Source organism: Triticum aestivum, chromosome 3B, assembly GCF_018294505.1.
Source record: "Triticum aestivum cultivar Chinese Spring chromosome 3B, IWGSC CS RefSeq v2.1, whole genome shotgun sequence".
In the NCBI taxonomy this organism is placed as follows: domain Eukaryota; kingdom Viridiplantae; phylum Streptophyta; class Magnoliopsida; order Poales; family Poaceae; genus Triticum; species Triticum aestivum.
In genome coordinates, this window is record NC_057801.1 from 43,514,556 (window position 1) to 43,523,448 (window position 8,893).

Consider the following 8,893-nt stretch of genomic DNA (forward strand, 5'->3'; position numbering starts at 1 on the left):
AGGGCGACGACGAATACGGGGGCGGGCCGGGGCGACGCGCGTCGAGGCAGGGCCAGGGCGGCGCGCGTCGGGGCAGGCCGGCGAGCGACGACGGCGACGGCGTCGGGGCAGGGCGGCGAGCAGCGACGGCGTCGGGCGAGGGCGCGGGCGACGGCCTCGGGGCAGGGCTCGGCGACGACGGCGACGAGGAGCAGCGTGGGGGCGTCGGGACGGACAATAAGTGATTTTTGCAGAAACTGCTAAGTGTTTTTTATATAGCAAAGGACTAGCGAGTAGTGCGCGTGCCGCCGCGCCATAATGGCAAAGTAGTTCATACAAGAAAAGATACATCATACATGCATAAGTGATCTACAACATGTAGTGATAGTGGTGGCAAAGTAGTTCATATAAGAAAATATACATCTAGTTGGTACATGCATGAGTGATTTACAACATGTAGTGATAGTGGGTACTGCAATTGTGAAGCACTTGTTTTCTTCCTAGACCCAAGATATTGATTCTCCTGCTGGATCTGTCTTTGTGATGTAGTGGTAGTGAAATTTACTTCTGAATCAAACCACCGCTACGGGTCCTAAGAGACATCTCATCACCAACCAATCTACACAAGTCGATCCAATCTGTTCAAATCAATCCACAGAAGCTGCGCAATCCATTCAAGTTGATCCACCGAAGCATGCGCGGCCAACTGTGCGCGGCGGCACGCTGCACCCATTGGTTCAGTATGTGTTTGTTTTGTTATAGCTTTTGAAAAATTGTTGTACGGTCTGCATATGCGTACCTTTGAGCCAGCTCAAGAGTTTTTTACGCCCAGCAGTCTATTTTTTTTCCTACATATACTTCTTGAACACACTTAACTACGCTTCTCATATAGTCACATTCTCGGCTTTTTTGAAGTGCAGACCAACTTATGGAGAAAAAAGTAACATGTAGAACGTAAAAGAGATATGCAACTGATGAATCGTTCTTTGGCTTCTTTTCTATGAATCATCCAAGATACAACATCCATATGTGTGACACTCTACTTATATGGAGATGCCTCATCTAACGTCTACACCATCAGGTAGGAAGCAACATGCCCCAATTCAAAACTTGTCTCCATGTATAATGTCCCCCTTCTCTATACATGTCCCAGCACCACTTGAACCCATCCCTGATTGGACATGAACATGTGTTACGTGAAAATTAAGAAAAAATGATTTGTGGAGATGTATTGGAATACTTTACGTAGGACCATGGGCCATAACAACACAAAATTTTGCACCACATTAGAAAATACTTCTAATTTTGCAACACAAAACAGGCAGCCTATAAAAAAGACAATTTTTCTAATTTGCAGATCTTCAAATTTCAACAATAAGAAACCAATTGATGTATTATATAGTGCTAGCGAAAATTGCAGAAGCATTTGCCTGTTTAGCAAACTGATAATTGAAAGCACGTTAGCTGGGCGAGATACCATCTGGCTGTCCATGAACAAACAAACTGGAAGCACACTATTACCGGAAAATAGTCTATGTAGGTGATAGCATCCAAGATCACTAAAATATTATTTAGCGTCTATGGGCTTCTAGATGAACACATATTTCTGTCTATAGGCTTCTAGATGAACACATATTTCTGTCTATAGGCTTCCAGATGAACACATACTACAGTCTTGCCTATATTCTGTGTGATTAACTGAATATGTACCAGCAGGCCAATAAAAATGGTACCTACAACACCACAAGGGAGTACCTCATACAGGTAGCACCAAGCCAGAGACCCAGTCAATAGTTTGTGTCAACATAAGTTCGCAGAATAACAAGTTCAGTCTGCATAAACATCATTTCTCTCTTGTAGGCTATGGATTTTACACAGCTAATGAGTATGTTCTTATATATTTCATGCAATAATGGTAATCTGAACCATGCTTAAGAAAAGCTATCCTACGCTACTGCTAAACAAAAACTTCTCTCGTGAAGATATGTGTCATGGTAACTACAACACGCTGCTTGAATCTATACAATAATGGTAATACCTGAACTTGATAACGGTCAGGGTTAATCCTAGGTGTGTCGTTCTTACACTTTCCCTCCGTAGTGGGTCATGCAGTTACTCATTGCTCATTTTATCAATTACATGTAAAAAGCTGATTCTTAGATCTGTGATTGCAGCTGACATCAGGAACCTCATCTGTATTTCCCATGTGTAATTATAATGCAAGGTATAAAGAAAATTTATTACTAAATGTATCTATAGCTCTGTGTCTTTACTTTATACACCTTCATATTTCCCCCTTAATATTGAAAACCTTGCTGGGGAGGCTCGGCATAATACTGCCAGACCAGACCTATAATAGAAGTGTAAAAACAGATATATACAGTAAAATGAACATGCAGATCGCATATCTTGACTACTATTAAACTATCATCGGAAAAGAATTAAACTTCCTAATCTACAAAATTACCAAAAGATTATAGAAGAGATACAACCCTACTAAAACAGGACAGAACCACAAATCGCAAATGCAAATTGATTCGAGACTTGTTCAGTGTTCACTGGGTGATGTTAATCGTCGTGGTGTTGCACAGTGGCACGCGAGGCCATCTTTTTCTATAGACGGCCTAGATGTATTAAGAAATTCGACTTCCATTTACAGATTCAGAATAGTCCATGGATAATTTAGAATAATCGGAGGAAAACTTTGCTCTCACATTGGCTGACATTGGTAAACAAAATTTAACTGAAATGTAAATAAGTTCAAGCTGCAATATTTTGAATGCAAGACAGATCTGTTTGTGACTATTGCACATGAATTTTAGTTTTTTTGAAAAATCACCAGGGGGGTAGCTGCCCCACCTGAATATATTTCTCATTTTTGTAACCCAACGTCTGTCCGATTACAAAGGTGAATTACATAAGCACGTGTAAGCGTGATAAGAAGTAGGAACGCCATGAGGAGGTGGCCTGCTTATGCGCCGTTTTCTTCATCCGGTGTGTCCAGAGCATAAGGTCATCAATGATTCGCTTGAGGGTGAAGATGTAGTGGTGGTTCTGTTGCTTGAAAATCATGGCGTTTCTGGAGTCCCATATTTTCCATAGGATAATGAGGATGATGGAGTGCCATATTAGCGCGTCAAGCTGGTTGGGGAGGCGGCAGTCCCAAAGGTTGTCGATGGAGTTGGGTGGCGATAGTCCGAGTCGCTGCCATATTCTCTGAGCGAGGGGGCAGTGTAGGAAGATATGCGAGGCGGTCTCCCCGTCGAACCCACACCGTGGACATAGCGCGTCTGGGACGATGTGCTTGCGGATAAGGTTGCTTTTGGAGTTGAGTCTTCCACGAAACAGAAGCCATGCAAAGATTTTCATACGGTTTGGAAAGCATGAAGACCAGATTGCAATGGCATGGGCGTCGTCATCATTGTCGGCCATGACCAGCTGATAAGCGGCCCGTGTAGAGAAACTGAGGCCACCGTTTAGGTAGCGCTCGTCCGGTCCCGGCGACACCTGGAAATCCTACAGGAGAGACAGCAAAGAGCACAACTCGGTAGTGGCATTAGATGTTAGGCGTTTCCTTATGATTGATTCTAGACCGTGGTTCATAACAGCAGCCACACGAGCGAGGGGGGTGGTGGTGTGTGAGTAGAGGCAGGGGAAGAGAGTAGCGAGTGATTGTTGGTGTAACCGAATATCTAGCCAAAAATAGGTGTTTGTTCCGGACTATGTGATGACGAAGGAGATGGAGTGTAGAGCTGGTAGTTGGTGGTTTATGGTTTGGCAGAGGAAGGAGTGGCTGTTTTGTGGAGCGATGAGAGCATTTGGGTGTTGAAGGTCAATCCAATCTTGCCACAGAGTTTGGTCCGGTAGCAGAGCTTTTACAACAAATTTCATTAATAGACAGTTATTCTGAACATGGAGATTTTTAAGACCTAGACCACCTAGCTTTTGGGCTTACTAACATTTTTCCAGGCAACTAAGCATTGAGCACCGGTGCAAGTTTCCTCTGTGGCCCAGAAGAAAGCACGACGTATGGAGTCTAGGGTTTTTAGCACACTTTTGGGATGAGAAAGACTGGCATAAAATAGACTAAGATGGAGTCAAGGACAGCAGACAGAAGGATGAGCCGGTCGCCCTTGGATGGGATTTTTGCTCGCCAACCTGACAAGAATGCTCGGCATCGTTCGATAATGGGTAGAAAGGCATTTGGGGGTAGACAGGTCGGTGCCAGGGGGAGGCCTAGGTAGATTTGTGGAAAGGTTGAGGTTGTGCATTGCAAGGTGGTAGCAATGGAGTCTGCCACAGAAGGGCAAACATGCATAGGTACGAAAGTAATTTTTGTGTAGTTTATCGTGAGGCCTGTAGCCATTGCAAAATTTTGGAGAATGTGTTTTAGCTGCATGGCGGCGTCATTGGATGCCTTGGCGATTATGAGGGTGTCATCGGCATATTGTAGAACGGTCGGTGGAAGGTGTGTGAACAGGGGGTGTGTTAGGTGCCGAGCGTCGCAGTGTTGTGTGATCATTTGTTGAAGGAGGTCAGCAACGATAATGAAAAGGTAGGGTGATATGGGGTCTCCTTGTCTGAGTCCATTCTTGCAGTTTATCCAGTTTCCTGGGAGCCCGTTCAGCATGACGGTCGTTTTTCCTGTTGAGAAGATATCCTGGATCCAGGCCGTGAATTTTGGCGGGAGGCCGCGGCAGTGGAGGATGGAGTGGAGAGTTTCCCAGGAGTGAGTGTCGAAGGCTTTTGAGAAGTCTAGTTTTATGACCATGTTTGGGGCTTTTCGATTATGGCAGGAGTCGATAAGGTCCGTAGCATAGATAAAGTTTTCCACGATGCAACGGCCTGAGATAAAGCCAGTCTGGTTTCCGGGAACAAGCAGTGGGATCAGCGTTTTTAATCTGTTGGTGAGGATCTTGGCGGCGGCTTTGACGGGATAGTTTTGGAGAGAGATCGGGCGTAGGATCCTGGTGTATTTGCTTCTTCTATTTTTGGCAGCAGAATTAGGTGGGCGCGGTTTAAGCATTCAGTTTGTGCAGAGAGGTTTTGGAAGTCTGTCATGAATGAGAAGATGTGGTTTTTTACGAGATTCCAGTATTTTCGGTAGAAGGGGGGCCAAAACCATCCGGTCCGGGGCTAGCTAGGGGGTTCATTTGCATGAAAGCATCTTTTATTTCGTCCTGAGAAAAGGTAGATTCTATATTGAGTAGTTGGGGTAAGGGTTGGGGGTAGAATTGTTCTGGATGGAAGGCCCAGGATGTAGGCGATGCGCAACCTATGATGGATGTGAAGTGTTGCTGAAGAATGACTGATTTTGGTCGTGGGAATGGAACTCCGTCCCATTTAGTAGGAGGGAAGTTATGGTGTTCTTTCGAAGTCTCTGGAAGGCGGTGGCGTGGAAGTACTGAGAGTTCTCCTCACCGTGAATACCAGCGCACTTTCCCCTGTTGCTTCCACAAAGCCATTTTTCCGAAATAGCTAAGTGCAGGGCATTTGAGACGACAAGTCTTAACTTGTGTTCGGCTCTAGAGAGTGGCCGGGCTTATTCTTTTAGGTCGAGGAGGTTTATGACTTGTTTTGCTGCTGCTTCGCGGAGGTGGGCTGGTGATTTTTTGGATGCCCATTGTTTGAGAGAGGAACGTGTTGTTTTGAGGGCTTTTGATAGGGCGGCTGCTGAGTTTATTCATTGGGCTGATTGGCGGTTTGTGGCCCAGCATTTCTGCATGATGTGATGGCATTCTGTGGAGAGAGTCCATGCGGACTCGAATCTAAAGTGGCGTGGTTTTGGTACACCTGTCTGGATGCGTAGGATTAGGGGTACGTGATCTGATGTGATGCGTGGCAGTGAGGACAGTGTTGTGTTAGGGAAGTAATTATTCCATGACAGATTAAAGAACGCCCGGTCGAGTCGTTCTAAGGTTGGCAGAGAGTGTTTGTTAGACCAAGTGAAGCGTCGGTCGAGCAGTGGGAGTTCGAGTAGGGCTAACTCATTGATTATGCTGTTAAAAGCATCTGCTTCTGGTTGGTGAAAGTTGTGGTTATTTTTTTCGTGCGAAAAACGTACAAGGTTGAAATCTCCTACTGTTAACCAGGGCGTGTGGTCGTCTTGTTTTATCATTCTGAGTTCATCGAGAAAAGCTTGTTTGAGGTTGCGACTTGCGGGAGCATAGACGTTTGTGATGATAAAGGGTTGTGGGTGCGCAAGGGACGTGAGTTTGATCGATGTGGTAAGGTGGCTGTGCATGTGGGAGAGCACTAAGAAGTAGTTTGAGTTGAAAGCCAAGACTGTTCCCCCAGCCGAGCCGTCGGCCGGTAAAAACACATGTTGGTCTAGAGAGCGAGGTAGAAAGGATCGTAATTTTTGTTCAGTAATGACATTTAGTTTTGATTCCTGTAGGAGGGCGCAATGTGGGTTAACGCTGATAAGTTCGGAGAGGATATCAACGCATTTTGACACATCACCAAGACCTCGTACATTCCACGAACAGATAGATAGGGTGGTGTTACTCATACAGATAGGAATACATCAGACACTTAAACGAGAGCAAACTACTGATATGAAATGCTAGGGAGCAATAGACTAAGGGGTAGTTGAGGCAGACACAAGGTTTTCCCCGTGCACATAAGCTAGGGGATAAGTAGACCCGATCGGCCGATTCGCGGTAGGGACAACAAGTCATCGCTAGGCCGCCACCTGGGCGTGCGTGGGATAGTTGGAGCATCATGGTAGAGCGTCAGCACCGCCGTCGTCGCTGCTGTCATCACCGTGAGCAACGGAAGCAACAACATCGTCGTCAGCCCCGCACAGTGCAGCAATCTCCGCAAGGGATGTGGCAGAAGCAGACGGGGCTTCAGGGACATCGAGCTGGGTGTTGTGGATGGCGTCCTTGAGAGCCTTTGCGACGTCCGAGGCAGTGAGGCGCGCGGCTTTTGCCCTGACAGCCCTAGTAGTCATATCAATGAAGACAGAGGGCTCTTTGGGGGCCAGGCGGGAGCTTGCACATGAATTAGAACTCTGAACTGCATGACCTGATTAAAATCTAAAATCCCATGAATTCATAAGAAAAGCTATCATGTGGGAAAACTCAGCAAGTAATCTCACATATACGGAAAGCTAAAAGTTTAGGTGGGGTTTCCTTTTCCTCCAGAGAAGCCCATGTAAAACTGTTTTGGTCCAAAAGTGCAGGCTGACATATCTTGTACTCCTCGATCTTGAATGTAGATACTTCCATAATCTGAGATAAGCTCAACATGAATATTGTAACACTTTGTGTTCAGATCAATACACACTTGTACTCCTCGATCTTGAATGTAGCAGTTGGGTAAAATAAACGACAATACATTATCTGATCTCATGAACCAACCTAACTCTGAATGATGGGCGAAGCAGAATAGGTAAGTGGGACAGCGAGAGCAACCCAAATTAAGACGGGGAGATGCACTTACAGGAAGGTATGTGAAGATTTTTTTTCACTTCGAATACTTCCATGCAGCATCAGCACGCCGAACATCCAGCAAAGAAAGAACTAATGAACAACATGAACCAACAAAACAAATCAAGATTAAGGCAAACATTAACCAAGGGAGAGTAAAGAAAAATAGGACTGGGAAGGAACGGAGCCACACTAGTCGGAGTCTGCAGCATGTGCTTGAAGGTGAGATGCACCGGCACATGATGACCTCGCCGGAGCTCTTCTCATGCCGCTGCTTGACATGGATGGTCTGGCCACCGAAGAAAGAATCCACCATCCATACTGTGAACCTGAAACTCACTAAACCAAGATATCAAAATCAGATTAATCCAATCCATAGCGGTGAAATCAACTTGTAAATTGAGAATCAAATCATGTTGCTATTGATCAATCATCAAGCACTGTGAGCTGAGTCCACTGGACATTGTGAGTCAGGTAATGATGGATCATGAATTGGCAAAAATGAACATACCATTTGGGACGCAAGAGTCCTTATGTGGCCTCTTGCCCTCCACCTGTTCGGCCAACGTCGCTTCTGGTGCAGTACTGCACTACTTGACGAAGGAAAGTACGTGACCATCGTTCATGCTCATGCTTGGCTCAGTTTGGTCAATTGCTAGAACACCTCGCATGCGATCTGAACACCAACATCGCAGGAGGAAGCAAGCGAGGGGCTAGAGCTAGCGCGGGGCAGAGAGGCTGCTAGAGGAGGCCAGCGTGTCAACCTAGACAGCCTGTTCACGTACCTGCAACAGAACAATCGTCTCCCGCCCACCCTCCTCCGACGCCGGGCGCGTCCTCTTCCTCTGCATGAGCTGCTTTTTCAAGACTCCAATGGCATTTCCGCCCCATCCTTCAATGCCAACACCGCCACCGATGACCCAAGCAGCGATGGAGGAGCCCCTGGCCATATGGTGTGTCCCCGTTTCGTGATTTTCGTCGCCTTGGGGAAAGAGGAGAGGTGTACTGCAGGAGAGCACGGAGCTCCCTTCGGCCGGTGGTAAGAGATGAGAAGAAGGAGGACATGGGAAGGAGCTCCCTCCGGCGACGTCAAGAGATGAGGTGGAGGGCATGGGGGAGGGAGCGTGGGGAATTGCTGCGGGCCGCTGGCTGACTCGATCTCGAGCGACTGCTCGGAGGCAATGAGAGGAGACGTGTGTCTCATTTATGTACTGAGGAGGGGACGTCTCTAGATAAGTTGACGTGTCGATCTGGTGATCCCTCTTTACCTTCAGGATTACACGCGTGACATCCAGATTGACCTGTTGTACACCCAAAAAACTTTAAAAGAATCAGAAAAAATATGCAACGACGCGTGGGACGGGGCCAACATACCTAAAGCGGCAACAACCCTGTGAATCGAATGTGAAAAATGTAGAGACAGATAAAAAAAGGCAAGAACTCTCTGGAAACTGATGGTAGACAAGGTAACTACCATGCCA

At 46.4% G+C, this 8,893-nt stretch overlaps 1 long non-coding RNA gene across 1 annotated transcript; it reads right to left on the minus strand.

The window, feature by feature from the left end:
* Positions 1-7,009: 7,009 nt before the first annotated feature.
* LOC123064627 (uncharacterized) lies at positions 7,010-8,464 on the minus strand. Its single transcript, XR_006430749.1, has 3 exons — positions 7,924-8,464; positions 7,606-7,751; positions 7,010-7,505 (listed from the first exon to the last, which is right to left on the minus strand). It is a non-coding gene; the product is annotated as an uncharacterized lncRNA (long non-coding RNA).
* Between the last annotated feature and the right edge of the window lie 429 nt (positions 8,465-8,893).